We start from the raw sequence: 22,149 nt of genomic DNA on the forward strand, positions 1-22,149 counted from the left end.
TCATGCTAACAGAAGGTGATTTGCATGACATTGGTGACACGGTGCGGGATGTCAACGCGGAGGCCCTACAACAGTTTGAGCAGCAATAACAAATAATCTTGGGGGCTATCCAGACACATCTGTAGGAGTTGTAGACCTGCGCAACATAGGCTGGCACAGTGTCTACCAGCCTTGTTATAGGCACTTTAGAAGCTATCGAAATGCTGCACGCAAAGGCCTCCAGCGCGATCGTGCTGCCTGAAGGAGCACTGACCATGGAGAATGAAGTTGATGGGCCCAATGTCAGTGCCCAACAGGGAGTAGGGTTGAATCTGGAAGCGCTCCTTGGTGAAGCACTCCACCTCTTGCAGGATGGAGTGATTGCAAAGCTGAGGGCTTGGAGCACTGCGCCCTCTAGGTGATTAATGAACAACAAATTAACAATAAGAAGATGGCACTACAATGAGACTTTGCCATCATCGTTGTGACCAAGGTGACCAATCAGAACAAGTGCACTATGCAGTTTGTCAAGGAGGCATGTTGAATGGTCCCAGAGTTGGCCATTCCTGAGGAGGAACCAGTTGAGGTACGCGTCCACAAGCTGGCCACAGGGGTGCACCACGCTCAGGAAAAAATGACGAGGGTTAAATTGGAGTTGAACCTGCAGACCATAGAGTTATAGTTGAACGCCCAACCTTCAACTCTTCCAGAAGTAAAGGAGCAGTGGGCAACCGCTGTCACAGAAGTAGTAGCAGTAGTAGACAATGTAGTAGCAGACTGCACACAACTTTTTGAACAGTTGTTTGAGGTGCTGAAAAGCTTATAGGAGGACCCCAATGTACAACGACTAGAGACGGAAGTGCGCAAGCTACAGTAGCACTATGATGATGTCAAGGGCACAACGTAAACTGTCGTGCTGACACAAAGACTAGCAAAGTTGTAGGAGGCCAAGAAACTAAAAGAACAGGTGGATGTAGCGCTGCACAAGGAAGCAGTGCTGAAGGCACAACTAAAGCCCTGGCTCAATGAGGCTTACACGTTAATAGGATCTATTGAAGGAAAGCTTGCAACTCTGCAAGAAACTCAGGAAAAGCTTTAGGACGATAGTTCAGGAGCAGTGACCAAGCAGATGGTCGAAGACGCGAAGCAAGTGGCAGCTCAGTGCACTACCAAGGTTGCGGTTATACGAGTCAAGCTGGAAGGTCTTCGCGCTAAGATCTTTGCGCCTGTTGAGTGACTAGAGGGTGAGTCACGATGTTTTTATTGGGGGCCTGTTGGGAACAAGATCCCCCAAGGATAGTTTTGGGGCTAAAATCCCATGTTTTGGGTTAAATTTTGTAATAAACTTGTAAAGTCTCCGCATTTTGTGGTCACAAAGCACGAAGGTGTCATGAGTCATAAAGGGTTTTCCACCCTTATTTTTGTAAATTAAAGTCGGCTGTAAAATATCTACCCATGGTCCGCAGACCATGGGATCGTATAAAAAGAGCTAAGTAAGTAAGCTCTAAGTAGTGATAGGAGTCAGAGAGTCATAGCTTTGAAGTAAGAAGTCTAAGTTTTGGGTCGTAGCGTAGGTAGAGGCTCTGTAGTTGAGTGCACAGAGGTCTAAGGTGGAAGTCCATAGCTGAGTGCGTGAACCCTTGCAGCTGTGTGCGCAGGGTGGATAGACCCTCTAATCACTTAAAGATATCAATAAAGAGAATTATTCTGCAATTTTTGTGTCTTTGTTCCGGTTATTGCATCTTGTTAGATTATGTATGATTTTCCTTTATAATGCTTATATGATGCACGAATGAATGTATTTATGTTGGATAATTGAACGCAAATAAAGATACCTATTTACGTAGTGCTAACTGTGAGTATATAATAAGATGAGTAAGATCCTTAAGATAACTAGGGAATCTGTGCAATACACTGCCTTAATAGTGCAAAAGTATCTGAGCCAAAGGTTAGGGTTGCACAAAGGTCAGCCGTACCCTTTCGTGAAGGTATTGAAGGGAGGAATAAGGGGTTAGGTAGACAGAGTCCTAAAACTTAACGACTTGCACGAAAACAAGAATAGAAGGAACAAATTGACATCATGACCATCTCAAGGTGCAAAAACTTGGTTCCAACATCCCCCCATACTGCTTCAGGTGAGAATTCATTTCGCGCTCTGCTGGCTGATGCCGAAAGGGCCAGTAGTGTAGGGATTTGTTTGGCTAACTAATGCTGAAACTGGGTCAGGCCCCACCAAGCCAACATATATCCTGTCCCTAAATCTAACCAAGCCATCTATTGTGAGATGATAATCTACATCTTGTATACTGGTACCTACACTTGTACCTATACATGTACTTATACTTTGTTGTAACTTGTGCATAAGCTCCCTATACCTATCATCATGTTGACCTACCTGCAAGGTCCGGTTCTCTAAATCCATCCCTTAAGAAATCATAGTTGCTATGTGATTTACATGTATCCACCTGCTAAGAGCATCTACAACCCTATTCTCTTTACCTTTAATGTACCTGATCTCGAAGTCAAACTCACTGATCATGGAAAACTATCTAACATGCTTGGAATTAAAATTCGGTTGGTCAAATAGATACCTCAATCCACTGCGATCACTCCTCAATATGAATTTCCTGCCAAGAAGATAGTGCCTCCACATCTTCAAAGAATGGATGATCACTGCCAACTCAAGATCATGTGTTAGATGATTCTACTCGTGCTCATTCAATTTCCTTGATACATAGCATACTACTTGTCCTTCCTGCATAAGGACTCTTCCAAGTCCTCTTTTTCAAGCATCTGTACATACCACAAATTCTTTGTTTAGATATGCAATCTTTAACATTGGAGCATTTGTCAACAACTTCTTTTACTATTCAAAACTTGCTACACATTCCTCTATCCATTCAATTTTCTTACCTTTCATTTGCAACGGTGTAATAGGATAAGTAATGTGAGAGAAGTTCCTGATGAACCTCATGTAGTAACCTACTAACCTCATGAATGATCTTACCTCATCCACATTCCTAGGAGCTGCCCATTCAATGATATCCCTTACCTTCTCAGAATCCACTGCTATGCCTTCCTTGGAGACCACATGCCCCATGTAATGTACCTCTGTATGAAGGAAACTAAATTTACTGAGCTTAGAATAAAACTGATGCTCTCTTGAAAATCTTAATACTACTACTAAATGTTCAACATGTTCTTCCTCATTTTTAGAATATACCAATATATAATCAATGAATACAATAAAAAAAATTCTCTAGATAACGACACGATAAACTATTCATAAAACACATAAAAGTAGTTGGATCATTAGTCAAACCAAATGGAACTGCAACAAACTCACAATGCCCATACCTGGTTCGGAAAGCAATCTTGTAGATGTCCTCTTCTTTAATGTGTACCTAATGATATCCTGATCTCGGATAAAACTTCGAGAACACTGCTGCTTCCTTCAACTGATCAAACAAGTCATCAATCCTCGGAAACGGATACCCATTCTTGATGGTCACCTTGTTCAACTTCCTGTAATCAATGCATAACTTGAGAGTACCGTCTTTCTTCTTCAAAAATAACTCTGGTGCACCCTAAGGTGATATACTTGGCCTAATGTATCCCTTTTCAAGAATCTCCTTCAACCAGATCTTCAACTCCAACAAATTTGGTGTGCTCATCCTGGAAGGTGCCTTCGATGCTGGTGCTTCCCCTGGTACCAACTCAAAAGAAAAATCTACTTCCCTGTGAGGCAGAAAATCTGAAATCTTTGCCGGAAATACATCTTGAAACTGTTTTTGAACTGAGTACCTGCTCAAGACATTCACATCTTCAACTTCCTTACCTTTGTCATTGGAAATATGCACTGCAAATAACACACACCCTTTCCTACAACTACGCTTCATCTGCATAGTTGTAACCATTCTGATTGATGTTACCTTCTTCTTACCCTATAAGAATCTATATTCTACATTGCCATCCAAGCACTCAATGGATTTTTCATAGAAATCCACTTTAGTTTTATGAAGATACAACCATTCCATGCCCAAAAAAATACTATACGATCCCAATGGAAATACATTCAAATATGCTGATGTAGGCATACCATTCAACTAAAATGCACAAGTTCTTACCGAGTGATGAACTCTCTTCTTTGTACTTGTAGCCAACTGCACTAACCAATATTATGCATGTACTTTTTTTATTGAAACCACACTTATCCACCAAGTTAGGATTAACATAACTATAATTATATATAGGGTCAATCAAAATAGAAATGACTTGATCATAAATCTTACTATCCATCTCAATAATAGGTGCCTGGTGATCTACCTGCTTGTTCTCCAATGCTGTATAGATCCGTGGAATACTCTGTCCAACATTGCACACTGTTTGTGCCTCCTAAGAACTGTATATATGTGGTCTACCACCCTGATGTTGTGGACAATTTCTCCTGCAATGCTCTCCTCCACAAGTCCAACACTGTAAGGGTTTCCAACGATCACCCTTGTTCTACTCCTCAGATCAAAATCCCTGTCCTCAATCAGATGCATTGAACTTCTTATGCGTGGTTGCATTCTCTTTGTTACTTGTGTCCCGAGGTCTAGCTCGCTTCTTGTCCCATTTTCCTTTACTCTTATCATTACCTTTCCAGTCCTTCTTAGTCTCAGATCTACACTTTGATTGCTCAAAACAATGATTTAGCTTCTGGATGGCCTCCTCCAATAATATAGGCTCATAAAATTCAATCCTGTCTTTGAATGCTACTGAAAACCCACTAATGAATCTTTGAACCTTGGCCTTATCCTCCTTGAGGTAAGGCACATACCTCAATAACACCAAGAACCTACTAGTGTACTCCTCATCGGTCATAGATCCCATTTTCAGCTCATAAAATTATTTTTCCTTGTTGTCATAGTATCACTCCAATATATAATTCTTCCTGAATAGTCTCTCGAACTCACTCCAAGTCAACTCCTCTTCATCAATACCTCTGGCATTCTTTACATCTTCCCACCAAATATCTTCTTTACAATATGAAGACCTTATTCATACCAAGAAACCATGCTTTTGCATCCTGTGACTTCTTCATTTCCCCATCGAATGTAGGTGGATCTAATTTCTTGAACTCATCCATCAAATATCCCCTGTCATTCCTCCTGTAAGGATGATAATGATGATGATCATGATACCTGTCAGAACCATAACTAGAATAGTACCCGTGTCCATCACCTCTCCTATCAAGAGTATCTAATAACGTTCCATATTTAATCATGTCTTCTCTATATAACTTGTGCCCACCATGAGATCTACTACCATATGCCCCATTAGTTCCGTCCTCTTGTAAGGATGATAATGATGATGATCATGATACCTGTCAAAACCATAACTAGAATAGTACCCATGTCCATCACCTCTCCTATCAAGAGTATCTAATAACCTTCCATATCTAATTGTGTCTTCTCTATATAACTTGTTCCCACCATGAGATCTACTACCACATGCCCCATTAATTCCGTCCTCCTGCTCATGGTTGATCTGAAGTGGTCCCTGTGTCTACAATTATGAAAAACTCTGAAGGATTACTGCATTAACTTATGCTTGTTTCTCCTGTGCCTGCATGATTATGTCATTATCTGCTTTAAAACGTCTTATTTCTACCTTCAAACTTCTCAATGTGTTTGCTAAGTCAGAAGAATTCCCAACACCATGCTGCTCATCTGATCCATAGGAAGAGTCTCCGGAATTGTAGTGTACCATCTTGCTAGTCATCTTTGTTGTTTTCTATCTGCAAGGTATATCATGTCAACTAAACCAAATCATAAATAAACCAATGTACTCGAGTGTAGTTTAGGGAAGGATATCTAGTTTGCAAGACCAACCATATTGGTGCAATCATTGATGCACCATATATATATATATATATATATATATATATATATATATATATATATATATATAAACATTTAATCATCATTTCAATCATTATCTACTCATCAATGCATGACCATGCCGACCACATACCACGAACTCATGCATGACAACTACAACCATATCAATGTATGCATAATAATATATAATCATTGACATGCATAACCAATGCATAAATGACATACACTCATGATGACCACATACAACAATAACACCATCAACTTACACATGGCGACACCACTTCAACTATGACCACCTCCATGCATATGCAACAAGAATATAGACCACAAGCATAAGGAACACATATATGAAAACGACATGAAAGCATGACCAACACACCGCCCATCTAGTCCAAGGGGTTACCACTCTATAACACCCTCCTCCAACATTTACCCAAGTTAACTCATCGACTAGGGTAAATGTGTCACAAGAGGCTATTGTGATCTGATTCAACTCCCCATGTACAATTAAGGAAGTGGAATCAACACAACACAACCAATTTGACCTTTTGCACATGTCACAGATCCTACAGGGGCCAACCAATCCTTCGAGGTGATCAACCCTTAAGACAAATTGACACTTCAATGCCCTAGAGCCTTAGTCACCCCCATGACACGGGAATGCATGCGACTGGGGCCCTCCAGTCGTTCTCATAGCAAGGGAATGCAAGAGACTGGGGTCTTTCTCATCTAGTTCAGATCCAATGACCCCAGATTCTATGCCACTTTTTCAAAGCCAAGTCTTAGGCCACTGCCCAAAAATTCATGGAACTTCCATAAATGAAAAGTAACATTGAAACAATGATACAAATGCAAATACTTGATCAAGGACTTGACTAGAACCCTACTAGCCATGACAAGAATTTTGTCAAACATATCACAAATATGCATTCTACAGGTCATAACAACATATCTGAGCATAAGGGTCTCATACTTACCTGAGAATTGATAATAAGCATTGATGCCTTATCACATTAGCTAAATTATCATCTATTAGGTCATATATTCATTGTTCATTCATTTACAAATAAAAACGTCATGAGATCCATACATCATCACTGTCATAAAAGATGCTCATAACCAACATATAACCAACAAAAATAACAGGGATATTTCAGCCATAAATACCACATATAAACAAGTAGATTTTCCCATCAAATACAAGAGGAAAGAAGCTTTTATTAACATATGGAAAATGCAACTAGGTCTGGGACTTCCACAAAACACTTGACCATAGACTAGGCTAAACCAAATATCTCTTTCATCCAGTTGTCGTTGTGGCATATTCCAAGCATGAATGTGGGATCTCATGGAACACATCCCACAAAACCAAACTAGGGCTTCCAGAGGTCAAACCACCTCAACACTCAACCAATGATTCCACCTCATAGTTAGACATCACTAACCATCACCAGATCAGTATCTACCCATGCTATCCAGGGCTCCAAAGCATTTGTTCCAACTAGGGCTTCTAGGACTAGTAACTCTACCCAAAGCTGCCTCCGGGCTTCTAGAGCATTTGAGCAACCAGGGCTTCTAGGATAGTAACTCAACCCACCAAGGGATTCCAAAGTGTTTTTCCAACTAGGGATTCCAGAGAATTTATCCAACCAAGGCTTCTGGGAACTAGCAACTCAACCCATAGCCAAAGGAACATGAGAACCAACTAGAAAACAAAAGGAATGAAACCCACAACACCATTGTTATACGGAATCTACAACTGCAGACATAAGAATCTTCCCTAGGCCTTGTGGACTCACCTAGAACAACAAAAAGACAAAGGGACTAATGTTTTCCTTAAAGTAAATAGATAATGGGATGAAGCCTACCTGGAATCTTTCATATGCTTTGCTCCTTCCTTGGCTTGTGTGCTCCAATCCTAGGTCCAATTGCTATAATTAGAACCTGAACAATAAGAAAACACAAGCCAACGATTTATGAGATCTATGTAGCATCATCTAATAACTTTTTTCAATATATCAACATGGTATTGAAATACATGAAATCATAACATCATATATAGGAAAAAAAATAACTCTTTGCATTAATAGAAATGGAGTGAGTTACAACCAAAAATAGGTGTTGATCTTGTAAAAGATCTCCTCCAAGTTGACTTGTCCTTTCCTTGCCACAAAGTGCACCTCTATCCACCCTAATGCATGGAATACTATCTCTCACATTAGAAACATAAGGGTAGAATCAATCTCCAAAATCTAACCCCTCGCCTATGGATGGTTGTAAATACATATACGAGGGCGGTAGTTCATGAATTATTATCCTTTTACCAATCTGGGTTTGGGATCCACTCTTGATGGGAGGATGAGCTCAAGGGATAAGGGATGAAAACTCCAAGGTAAGATAGGATATCATTCAAGACTTTTATCCAAGGTGAATAGTTACAACAAATCCTGGAAGCTTCCAGAAGAGGAAAATTCAGGATTCTTTTTTGTTTTCCTGAATTTCTAGAATCTATGCACCCCTAACACTGAGCAACCTGTTGGTGATCAGCACAGGTACAAAGTAGGGAAATCTGGTAGTCAACACTGGCCAATGAGGGGCCATGGTGCGTTGTCCTAAAAATGACTCAAATAAGCAGTTGCAAGCAGAAACCCAGGGATATGAGATAGGCATAATTAGGGCTTTGTGTAGGGAGGATGACAAAGTGTTAAAAGGATGTGAATGATCCTGTTTGAAGGCCTATTAACTAGATGTGGAAAAATGGCTTATAAAAACCATGGCTATCCATGAAATGGAAAGGTTAAGTAATCCATCGTCAATCTAGGCATTCCTCCATGCCAATGACAAATCATAAACAAGAAACCACATGCATATTCCATGCATGCCAAAACTAGCAAGTAAATCATACATGAAACTCAGTACCTGCAAGAAAAACCTATCGTAGCTGTTAAGCTCGATGACTTCTTGCACATTCCTTCTCTTCCTTTTCCTTCTTTCTCCAAGAATACAAGTATTCCACACTCCTCCAAGAGTTCTCCAAGGAAACTCCAAGTGTCCAAGAGTATGAGAGAGAGAGAAGAGAGAGAGAGAGAGCTCCAAAACTGAATTGACAAAAGGTAACAAACTGATCCTCAGAAGCCTTTTTATTAATGAGGCCTTTATTTTCTTCAATTTTCCATTATTTTCCTTCATTTTCCTCCTCACATGCAATCTTTGGCCTTTCACCTCCCTTTTCTCCTAATTTCCATTATTTTCATAAATAAAATGCCAATTAATGCCTCGTGCCTTTCCAAACCCTTTGAATTTTCCTTTGCCAATTTCCTTAGCCATTAATTAATAATAAATGATCCCCATCATTATGTATTTTCCCAACATTTAACTTGGAATACTTGTCCCATGACCATGGTGATTATTTTTCCTTTATTAACTTTATTACATAGGATTTTCACTAGGGTTGTTACAATTTTTCTATAGATTTGTGAGGATACTCTCAACTAACATTAGGGAGATATTCGAGGGATAATTATCCCTCCTATAGTAGAACTTGACCTTAGCCCCCTGTGCTCATTTAAGGCAACTTGACCTACTATAGGAACTTGACCTATGACATCACTAGAAATCAAGCTATGATTTAGGGATTTTTGAGGGAAAATAACCATCCTCCCAAGGAGGTTGTTCCCCACACATTTTATAATAAGAACTTGAGTCTTAACCTTAGAAGTTAGGTGGATTTTGATATCATTTCTCCTGCCTTACAGATTTTAAATTTTGTGGTAAAAAACCCGTCTTACATTGTAGCAGTTTAATGAAGAATCATTTGGTTATTCAACCAACTAGTGTGATTATTTGAAAGGATCTGAGAACCTTGGGGAAGTACTACCCACAAGATCTTTAGGTACCCTTGTGTGACTTAATTTTATTTTCATTTACATGATTTTTTATGTTGAAACTTTTCTTGCATTTCTTTTCATTACAAAAGAAGGAGCACCCACAAGAGCTCTGGGGACCCTTGTGTACTTTTTATTTTCATTTACATGTTTTCTTAAATGTTGAATTTGTTCTTTCTTTTGTTTTCATTATAAATAGAATAATGTATGGTAGATTTTCATTTTCATGTAGAAGGTACATTTAGCAATGATTTTTCTTTCCGAAGTAATTCTTATGCTTTTTACAATAATGATTTTGGCTTTGTGATGAATATTTGTCTTTAGAAAATCATGTTCTCTCTTTAATTTTCAATCCATATTTCTTGTTGGAGTTTCCTATGGCACTAAAGTTTCATGTAGCTTTGTTTTCGTTCCTATAAGACAATCCCAAATGCTTCATTTTAGGAGTTTTCTTCATTTCAATGCATTCCTTGTATATAACTCCATCAATGGCACTGGAAATGTGGTTTATTAGAAGTGAAATAAAGCCTACTAGAGAACATTCTTTTGAATTTGGTTATGAATGCTTTTGTTTTCTGCATTTTGAGTTATGCAATTTAGATATTTTTATTTTTGTAATTTAGTAGTAACCTCTTTATTTCTACAAATTAGTGGTAGCACTTTTATTTCTACAACTTAATGATGGTGTCTTTCTTTTCTTGCAAGTTGTATTAGTTGAGAGTTTATTTGGTAGACTTTTCTTTGAATGACTTTTATAACCAACCATGAATTGCTTTCCTTTCAGTTGATCCAACATGGTGACATTATCCTTCATTAGTTAGGATCAATAGCTGCATCATAATTACAACAATTGTGGCTTTCAAATATAGTGCACAATGCCTTTAAATTTTTTATGGACCTCAAGTGGAAAATTAAAATTGAGAAAAACAAGGGGACATAATTATTGTTGTAATTATGGAATCCATTAAGTAGTTACCAAATGGAATGATATAAATGAATGGCATGAAAAAAATATCAAACAATATAAAATGCTAGTCGTCCTCTCATAGTTCCTTAGTTTCGCAAATTGAAAATCAAAGTTAGTGTTGAATTAGGAAGTACTTTTGGGTGTACATTGAGCTAGCAATACTTCTGCGTGTTCCATTCATTGCAAAGGTTTATAGGTGAACTAGGGTCAGCCAAAATACCAACATTTACTACAAGGAAAGTGTTCCCTCCATTGTTCCATAAGGAAGGCCATTTGAGATAGGTTACAAGGGATGCATCACCAAAGTACCAATTGTGACATCAATTAAGAAGATGTGCACCAATGTTAGGACATTAGAAAAATATTAGGATTAGGGACCTATGCATTTTGGAGAGATCGGTTACAATGGCATGGTCTATTTCGAGGGGATTATGATGGTGTTTGAGCTCAAGATAATCATGTACTCCCATAGGCCATGGAAATTGACTATTTATTGATCCCTCTATTGTTATCCCCCACCATAATCCTTTGCTTCAAGCTTTTTTTACCCCAACTATTAGGCATCTAACTCAACATCCTATGTTAAGAGCTCTTGCTCTATCATTCTCCTATTATCAATTGTATTCTCTACACTACCATAAAGTTCCTTGTCCACTTGTTCTTGTCTATCTATCTCTTTTGTCCAATCAACTAGTGCAATCATTTCCTCTTCTGTCATCTTCATATCATGGGCCCTTAGTCCATTCATATATATCGCTGCAACAACACCATGAAAATTTCAACAAGTCATTTGCTGTCACGATGGAGCCTAACTCATCCACATAAATTACTTAGGTGAGATCCTATTTTTTTTTTTCTTTCCTTGTGAAGGTTCCATCAGTCACAATCATCATGCCTTGAGCCTCTGGTTTGGGGATAGTGTTAGGAGCTTGTTGGCACTAGAGGGGGACTAAGGTTTTAAGAACTACACCAAAGGATACTATGACAAGAAAGTGAAAATTTTTGCACATGGACACTACTTCAAGCACACCATGTTCCAAAACCAAGCACACTACGTAGGCACTTGAGTAGAGTTTAAAAATTAAATGTAAATATGTACATTCTCACAATTAGCCTATGGTTGGGTTGGTGTGATCACCATGGGGATCAACCTATAAAAGGGTGTATTAAGAGAGAGAAGAGAGCGAGATATCATTTGTGTATAAGATTATTTAGTTGAGGAAGAGTTGTTCTAAGTTTGTAGGGATCTCGTGTAATGGAGATGAACATGTTAGATGTTTGTCATGTAAACATCCTATTTCTATGATGAATGATTGAGAGATATTTCTAGCTCTAGCTTCTATGAGTATTTGGAATTATAATGAATCTCTACTTTAAGTGTTTAGTCTATGTTTTACTAGATCATTAATGAATCTTTATGTCACTTTATGAGATGAGGAGATCTTTCTTTTATGTTGGAATACCTCATTTTTTGTATAGGATCTTGATTTAGTTGTTCCGCAATTCCTGCAAGTGTCTTGGGTGAGACCTTCTCTATCCTTTGGAGATTGAAAATGTTGATTCCTATGAGGTATTTGTTGAGAAAGGATCTTGAACCTTAGTTTTGAACAATGTGCCAACATATGCATAGAGGGTCATAGTGATGAGGCATAACTTATTTATAAGACAATTCTTTGGCCTATGCATACTCAAACCTTTACGCTTCTATGTACTATAATCATCTACATATTTTCTTTCACTAACATTATTTTTGAACCAATGTTTAGAAAATGTGATGCCACAATAATTGCTACTTTTTCCGTATTAATTAACACATTCCACATTTTTCCCTTTTATCTTCTAAATTACCAATTCAATAAATTACTATGACATGAACTAAAAGAAAATGTAGTCAACAAAAAGGTTATAATGAAAATCTTAAACTTATCATATATATTAGATCATAAATCTTTTTAAATCTTTTGCATAAAAATAATTATAACAAATATCATTTAACTCTAAATTAAAATTAATATTAAAGTTGTATTTTATTTAATTCTAAGTTAAAATGATATATTAAAGCTATTTAATACGAAAATTGCTTTATTTGCCTCATGTTCTATTTCATGGACTAAATTGTAGATGTAACTTTTAATGAATGTTTGAGAGCCTTATTCTTGCTGACAAAAACATTTCACACGATAATAGAAACCAAACCTACTTGGATATGACTTCTCCTATAATAAACGATTGGTCATTGGTCTTTATTAAAGCGTAACTATAAAATTGATAATATTTTATATAGATGGTTTATTAAAATACAAAATTATATTTACTAATTACTGTTACGGCATAATCATATCTACCCTATTATTTTAAATATTAATATTAATATAACTAAAGACTTACAATTAAGTTTTAAGAGGACTTACACGCTATGCATTATTAAAATAAAATTGATACTTATTTTTTGTACTTTAATCTATCTCATATTCCCTACCTTAAAAGTAATTTAGAAATGATGACACTCATAAAGTAATGTCTAATGTCCAATGTCTTTAAATGACACGTCAAAACCTACCTACATTGCTTGTACAAGACACAACCTTAATAATTGAATACTAGAATCTTGACTACCCTAACGTTCTGTGGACGAGACTCCAATTATTGAGTTGTAGAATCTTGACTATTTTACATCGTGTTGGGAAGTTAAAGTGTGTTTAGGTGAGTGAGTGTAAAAAGAATTGTGAGTACAAAGTAAGAATTGTAAATTTTAATATAAGAAATTAAATAACACACATAAATTGGAAATTATTAGCTCTATTATAATTAAAAAATAAAATCAAAATGAAACTTCAAATTGGGTTCCACATGATGACATGAAACTTCAAATTAAGTTGCTTATGATTATAGGGAACTTTAAATTTAAGTGAGATAAGTCAATTGGATGTGGCTTAGAATATATGAGAGGTTACGTCCTAAATTCCAAATTTATATTATTTGAATATACATTATAATTTAATTTTAAATTTCAGAAATATGTTTTAAAATATGTTTAATTTATTATTGGGTAAAATGTTGTCATTAATGTCAAAAGTGGTTTATGGAGTATATCTTTGGACCCATTCTTCTTCAAGAGATAAGTTTAGTTGTTATTGTAAAGTGCATATATGGATAGGGTTTGGAAAGTCCTTTCCAATATTATATGGAAGCTTGAAAATCACCCAAGTGATCAAAAGTTATGGCTAGTCAAAGATGACATGCCAAAAGGTCAAATTTCTAGGGGGGCTGTGTTCACGTTTTAATCATGAGCGCTTATTTGTGTAAAGAACAATGAATCCATAGATGATGTTGGTGCACAATGACAAAGGAGGATGGGGCATAAAAGGCACTAAATGATAAATAGTGGACCTCACCACTTTCGTTAATGTTTGAGCAACCAAGGGGGGTTCACATCTTTATCTAGGTTGTCATGATTGTTTCGCCGAGTCGAAATTGCATGAGCTCAAGCGATGTATAAGTGGCACTACTAGGAGGGGACACATTTCATAGAACGATGTTGGCGTGACAGGGGAATGATGTCACCTCGGTGGTTTTAGGAGAAGGACAACAAGAAACTTGGGTAAATTGTTCCGAGGAATGGAGAAATTCCCAACAAATGACAAAGATAGGTATGTCCCACAATGATAGGGAACATGTACATGGATAGGGCACATGGCGGAAGCCCATTGGCCAATAATGATGAGTTAGTAGGTGATGGGGCAACAGGGTCAATAGTGTGGACTAGTGTTAGGAGGACAAATGACACATGCCGATTGAATGAAAGTGATCAGGTGGAGCCACATGGTAGAGTGATGTGGCACCCTATGAATGGGACACGTGGCATGAAATTTTGGACTTTTTAGTTGTCTAAGTTGCATATTTTCATGTGACATGTGGCACACCTAGAGGTGGCCATGTGGATAGGATAACATCATCATGACATCAGGATGATGTCACCTTAGTGTTGATGATATCTTGATGGTTTCAAAAGAGGGACAATGAGAAATGCCCAGGGAATTTGTTTCAGGATGGTAAAATTACCGCTAATTGACGTAAACAAGGTTTTGAAATACAGAAATTGCCATTGAGTTCCAGTCGATCAAGGTATTGGAAATCATGTCTAGGGACTAGTTTTGTAACATTCTCCCATGATATATATTTGTGGCTAAGTGTAGTGCCTGTGTTTTCAAATTTGTAGAGTACAACGAGCCTTGGCTTCAACACATTTCTAGTACAGAGATTTAAAGGAGGTAGATGAAGTTGGTAAGCTAAGTTATGAAAAACTCTCTCTATCATGTTCTGTTCTGATCATGGGAGCCATACTAAAGGACTGTGAGCCATACTAAATTAATTGAGAAGAGATTTTGAGTTTGGTGACACAAGGATAAATTCTGAATTTAGCAGTGTACGTAATATCATTTGCCTCCCTGAATTCTGCAAGTTTAATCATGGGAAATAAATATTGATGGTTGCAATTAGGGAATTGTTGAAATAGGTATTGAAGACCATAGTAGAAAAATTAATAGCTTTCTCCACCAAAGTTATGGAGAACTCAAATTTCGATGAAAAAGGATGTTGGCCATTCTCATGCTATAAATGTAACTCTTCATCAAGTCATGTGCATCAAGTTGTAGGACTACATGCTTTGTGTGATTATAAAAGGTGTTTACCTCAATCTTGTGTTATACATGAGTCTAAGTGTACTGAGATTAAAGTTGTGTGTAGGAGATGATTTTGTGTGAAACAATAGTGAGCAATGTGTAGAAAAATTGGAATGGCCATGTGGCAATGTTGAGGTTAAGGGAGAGTAAATGAAATTGTCAGTGAATGGTGGAACACATCAAAGAGAGTTGTGTAGTGCAGGGAGCATAGTAGAACAAGAGTAACAAAGTTAAAGGAAAATGAGTCCATATGTGCTAAGGAGAGCAGGAGGAGTTGTAGAGTGACAACAAATCAAGTTCATAGTTTCTTTTTTATGTTGCAGAGGTAGGCCATAGTTCTCAATTTGAAAATTGTATAGAAAGTAGAAATCTTAGTTGTAGCAGGTGTGGGCCTGCAATTATAAGAGGTTAGTGCCTCTGGGCAAGTTGGAGCTTGCTGATTTGAAGGGGGTTGGAGCTTCTTGTGAGTAGGTTCTCACAAACAAGTGATGTAATCTGAGTAGGTGCTTTAGATTCACATCATAATATAAAAATAATCTTTGGTGCTTTTCTCTTGGAAGGGTTTCCATATTAAATAATTGTCTTTAATATGATTGTGTGATTGTTGGTCTCTCATGGTGTTATCACTGAAAATGCTGAAGCCAAAAAGATTGCGGCCTAAAAGAGAACATCTAATGTAGAACCTTCAGATTGTCAAATAGTTAGAGCAGAATCAATGCGTGTTAATGGTTTTATGCCGGCAAAGATAATTCGTGTGAAACTGCTGCATCAATTTTCATGGGGTTGCTCAGAAGTTGTGAACTTTGATCTTGAAGATTGGCTACCACATGGCAAAGCAATGTTATGGAAATGGCAACCATGCGAAAAATCTCCAGTTCACCCTTGTTTAAGCCCGGATCGGCTATGTTATAAAAAGCTCTGCAATCTACTGTTGTTTTTTCCAATAAGGCCGATTACTTTTGTCCTGAAAAACAAAAGCTCCATGATCTCATCATGGCACTTGATCTTCCACATGCTGATCATCTGAAGTTACGCCTTTTAATTTTTCAACGGTAGACAAGGGCGTGTATAGGTCTGGAAACCCTTCGTCTGCTCAATCATCTATCTTTGCCAGGAGCCGTATTCAGCAGACAACATAAAGTTTTTAAAGAATCATGGAATTAAGCTATTTCATTTTGGGATCGAAGGAAACAAGGAGCCTTTTGTAAATATACCAGAGGAGGTTATATGAGAAATATTGAAGGTTTTATTGGATGTTGGGAATCATCCTGTGCTGAAATCACAAGGCGGAACCAAAATTCTTCAGCGCTCAATAATACTATCTGACAGGGGACGGATAAGAAGAGTAAAGTTGGCACATGTCATCAATTTTTATGAATACCTGTGATTGACTGGTTTGAAATCAAATGCTGTGGATCAACACTTTATTGATGTGTTTGATGTATCCAGTTCTAAGTAGTCAAGCTGTGTATCCATGTGTTTCTGAGATTATAAGTTGGAGCCTAAATTCTTCACCTACATAATATTGAGCCATGTCTGGTAATCTGAAGCATATAAATTTTCTCATGGTTATATGGATTATGACCAGCTGGAGAAACACAGTCCTATTCAGGCTTAAACTCATTGTGGCTAGTGCTTATGCGCACCATTATGATTATGCTCGGATGCGCAAGGTTTATGACAAGTAAAAAAGCTGTGTTGTTGGCGGACATGACAAACATAAATGGACTTGTTGCAACTGGTGTAGTTCCATTTTCTTTTAAGTTTGCAGATGTAGTGATTGTTACTACACACAAGTCACTCCGTGGTCATCATGCTGCAATAATATTTTATGGAAAGGGTATCAAAGAAATCAACAGGCAGGGGCAAGAGGTTAAGTATGACTACGAGGAAAGGATTAACACAGCTGTGTTCCTTGGTCTTCAAGGTGGTTTTCATAATCATACCATAACTGGCTTAGCTGATTGCTTTTAAATAAGTAACTCCCTCAGAGTATAAGGCATATCAAGGGCAGGTTCTCAGTAATTGTGTTCATTTTTGCTAAGTGTTTAAGTGAAAGAGGTTATGGACTTGTTTATAAGATTCATTCCCGAGGCAACGGCCTATTTCACAGGCTTGGCAATACCACAAGTTCAGCATGCAATTCAAGTTGTTGATGAAGTAAGAGGGATGGAGTGATCTCTTAATGTGTTACAAGTTTCATTGGATGCCACTGTTGGAAACCAATGCAGCCATAAGCACAGTGTTAGCAGAAACCAGTGAAGAAGACTGTGTTTTCTAAATCACACAGCAGTTTCGTAGCGCGCTACGAAACTGCTGTAGGTGATGATTTTAAAGCGCATAACTGTTAGTGTGATACTGTGAGCGGGAGTTGTGGAAGAGAGATATCTGTTTATCAATATCATCTACAGCACATTCAAAAACATGTCAGCATTCCATACCTGGGATTATTAAAAGACTTGGGAACATGTTGCTACACTTTAGGAGAATGTTGGGAGACAGAAGCCGTGAAAACAGAGCACCTTCTTTAGTTAGTTAATGAACTCATCTACGTGACTGGAATCCAAGGCCAACTCATTTAATGTACTTCCCTTCAGTCATCTCAACTCAAGCAGCAAAAGGACATGTGTCAAGAGCCAGAAAAGCATCAAGCAAGAGCCAGAAAAGCATCAAGCATACGAGGAGAAAAGAATTAATGTTTTAAGTTTGATTAGGATTGGTGCAATTACATTTCAGCACTTTGTAATAAATACATTAATTAAATAGCATGTAGGAATAGTTAATAGCCACCTTCGAGGCTCCCCTCATGCTGGAGGAGGAAGCTCGAGGTGGTTTAGTTTGCTTTTCTATATATGAATCAGATGAGAATGTAAAAAGGGGTTGGATTGTATATACAAAAACAGAGTTTTTAGAGCTTATGAAAAGACTGTTATAGTAATAGCAAACAGAGTTTTTTCTTCCCAAGATTCTCAATGCATCCTTTTGTTCAAATGTGATGGTGGTTTTAGTTTCTTAATGTTCTTTTTACAGCCTTGTTATGGTACAATCCCTCAGAATTCATATTATATGCTCTGACTTCCTGTGTGCTTGACAGGCTGTGGGTTTTGGTGAAGCATGTTTGAACATCACTCAGAATTCATATTATATGCTCTGACTTCCTGTATGTTCAGCAGGCTTTGATTTAGGTAAATTATGTTTGAACCTTTGATGATGCAAAGAGCCTTGGCTTCTATGAGATGACTGTGATTTGGTTTATTAACTGTGAGAGACTCCATAGCCCAATGAAGACTAATTTGATGTATGTCCAGCCAGCTATATTTTTATAAATGTGTGAAGAGTTAGCCCTCTAGTGTTTGAAGGATTTTGTCAAGAGTCATGAGAGAGCCCTCTCTGATTAGGAAGGCTAATTCCTAATCTAAAGTATGGTCTGAAACAGTTACACAGAGTCTGCCTGATCAGCAGCCCTTCAGTTGTGATTTTGTGATAACATTTTGGTGCGTCTGCCGGGAGCTTAAGATTGAATTTCTGAAGGTAGCAGGAGTTCAAATGATTTTCAAGGCTGCAAAACTACCTTGGCGACTCCATTATTGAAGAATTCAAAGTTATATATTCATGGTGATTCCACTGGAGTTATGAAAAACCCAGAAGCTGCCCTTCTTTGTTCAAGGTATGCATGCATTGATTTCTCAGGAAGTCATGGTTTTCCAAATCATTTTCCCAAGGATGCATACTTTCTAAGGAGTGGTCCAAAATTCAACGGTGAAGATTTGAGTTTAACCTTGGATCATATTTCAGATTTTTGTCATTTTGCACAGCTTCTTAGAATTAAACATGAGGATGTTTGCATAAGGTTATTTTATGACTCACTCCAAGGGAAATGCAAACAGTGGGTTGAATGCTTGCCTGCCAAGTCCATTAAGTCATTGCCAGACTTTTGGCTTTTGTTCTTGGAGGAATGGATAGATAGGCCAGAGGTGGAAGTAAAATCTCCTTCGGTTGAAGGTTTTAAACAGTGGAATGATGATCATAATAAAGAAGAAGCAAATGAATCTTTTTCTTTGTCCCTGTCCTCATATATGGAATCTTTTGACTGTAAGTCAGAGGATAAAATGAAATTTTTTGATGAAATTGCCAAAGATATTGAGAAAGAAATTGAAGGTTTAGAAGGACAGATTCAGGCATACAATTTTCATGATCATGATTATTATTCTCAAAAGTTTCCTGTGACAGAGCGCAAGGAGACTATGCTGCTTCCATCCTCTTTCATGATTGAGGAACTGAACACTGTGGTTGAAGATCAGTTTGCACAGCTGGAAAGTGTCGAGGAAGGACAAGCTGATCATGTGTTTTGGGATCCTATAGCTGATTACATGGAAGAGTTTTATTCTCCAGTGTTTCAGCTTACCTATGAAGATCAGAGACAGTTTCAGTGGCAGCGGTCATTACATTGTCACATGGGCTCTGAAATTCGATGCAGTCAAAGAAATTTTCAGTGGCAGCGGTCATTACATTATTACATTGGCGCTGAACTTCGGGACAGGCAAAGAAATCAAATGTCAGACAAAGCAAAGGATTGGCTGCATTGGAAGTCTCATATTGATTGAGCTGAGGAAAGTTTAAATGGTTAGGGTAGGTAGGTAGGTAAATTGCAAATAAGCTCAAGGTTGGCTGAGCATTTATTTTTCAGTAGCATTAGTTTCTTTCTCCTACAGTCAGGCTTGTCAAGCAAATTTCTCTTTGTTACAAATGGGTAAGGCACTGGAGCTGCGTGTTCTTAGCGCACCACAAGGGCACACTATCCCAAGTGGAGCCACTGTTATCACTGAAAATGCTGAAGCCAAAAAGATTGCGGCCTAAAAGAGAACATCTAATGTAGAACCTTCAGATTGTCAAATAGTTAGAGCAGAATCAATGCGTGTTAATGGTTTTATGCCGGCAAAGATAATTCGTGTGAAACTGCTGCATCAATTTTCATGGGGTTGCTCAGAAGTTGTGAACTTTGATCTTGAAGATTGGCTACCACATGGCAAAGCAATGTTATGGAAATGGCAACCATGCGAAAAATCTCCAGTTCACCCTTGTTTAAGCCCGGATCGGCTATGTTATAAAAAGCTCTGCAATCTACTGTTGTTTTTTCCAATAAGGCCGATTACTTTTGTCCTGAAAAACAAAAGCTCCATGATCTCATCATGGCACTTGATCTTCCACATGCTGATCATCTGAAGTTACGCCTTTTAATTTTTCAACGGTAGACAAGGGCGTGTATAGGTCTGGAAACCCTTCGTCTGCTCAATCATCTATCTTTGCCAGGAGCCGTATTCAGCAAACAACATAAAGTTTTTAAAGAATCATGGAATTAAGCTATTTCATTTTGGGATCGAAGGAAACAAGGAGCCTTTTGTAAATATACCAGAGGAGGTTATATGAGAAATATTGAAGGTTTTATTGGATGTTGGGAATCATCCTGTGCTGAAATCACAAGGCGGAACCAAAATTCTTCAGCGCTCAATAATACTATCTGACAGGGGACGGATAAGAAGAGTAAAGTTGGCACATGTCATCAATTTTTATGAATACCTGTGATTGACTGGTTTGAAATCAAATGCTGTGGATCAACACTTTATTGATGTGTTTGATGTATCCAGTTCTAAGTAGTCAAGCTGTGTATCCATGTGTTTCTGAGATTATAAGTTGGAGCCTAAATTCTTCACCTACATAATATTGAGCCATGTCTGGTAATCTGAAGCATATAAATTTTCTCATGGTTATATGGATTATGACCAGCTGGAGAAACACAGTCCTATTCAGGCTTAAACTCATTGTGGCTAGTGCTTATGCGCACCATTATGATTATGCTCGGATGCGCAAGGTTTATGACAAGTAAAAAAGCTGTGTTGTTGGCGGACATGACAAACATAAATGGACTTGTTGCAACTGGTGTAGTTCCATTTTCTTTTAAGTTTGCAGATGTAGTGATTGTTACTACACACAAGTCACTCCGTGGTCATCATGCTGCAATAATATTTTATGGAAAGGGTATCAAAGAAATCAACAGGCAGGGGCAAGAGGTTAAGTATGACTACGAGGAAAGGATTAACACAGCTGTGTTCCTTGGTCTTCAAGGTGGTTTTCATAATCATACCATAACTGGCTTAGCTGATTGCTTTTAAATAAGTAACTCCCTCAGAGTATAAGGCATATCAAGGGCAGGTTCTCAGTAATTGTGTTCATTTTTGCTAAGTGTTTAAGTGAAAGAGGTTATGGACTTGTTTATAAGATTCATTCCCGAGGCAACGGCCTATTTCACAGGCTTGGCAATACCACAAGTTCAGCATGCAATTCAAGTTGTTGATGAAGTAAGAGGGATGGAGTGATCTCTTAATGTGTTACAAGTTTCATTGGATGCCACTGTTGGAAACCAATGCAGCCATAAGCACAGTGTTAGCAGAAACCAGTGAAGAAGACTGTGTTTTCTAAATCACACAGCAGTTTCGTAGCGCGCTACGAAACTGCTGTAGGTGATGATTTTAAAGCGCATAACTGTTAGTGTGATACTGTGAGCGGGAGTTGTGGAAGAGAGATATCTGTTTATCAATATCATCTACAGCACATTCAAAAACATGTCAGCATTCCATACCTGGGATTATTAAAAGACTTGGGAACATGTTGCTACACTTTAGGAGAATGTTGGGAGACAGAAGCCGTGAAAACAGAGCACCTTCTTTAGTTAGTTAATGAACTCATCTACGTGA

The 22,149-nt window shown here is 37.8% G+C and overlaps 2 pseudogenes; both read left to right on the plus strand.

Annotated features, from left to right (window-relative positions):
- The first annotated feature begins 200 nt into the window (after positions 1-200).
- On the plus strand, positions 201-17,665 carry LOC149169227 (serine hydroxymethyltransferase 2, mitochondrial pseudogene; annotated as a pseudogene).
- A 2,643-nt stretch (positions 17,666-20,308) lies between these two features.
- Positions 20,309-21,861, plus strand: LOC149169228 (serine hydroxymethyltransferase 2, mitochondrial pseudogene; annotated as a pseudogene).
- Positions 21,862-22,149: the final 288 nt, after the last annotated feature.

Source organism: Pinus tabuliformis, chromosome 4_2, assembly GCF_031772625.1.
Source record: "Pinus tabuliformis cultivar Carrire ecotype Pingquan chromosome 4_2, CPIR1, whole genome shotgun sequence".
Classification (NCBI taxonomy): Eukaryota; Viridiplantae; Streptophyta; class Pinopsida; order Pinales; family Pinaceae; genus Pinus; species Pinus tabuliformis.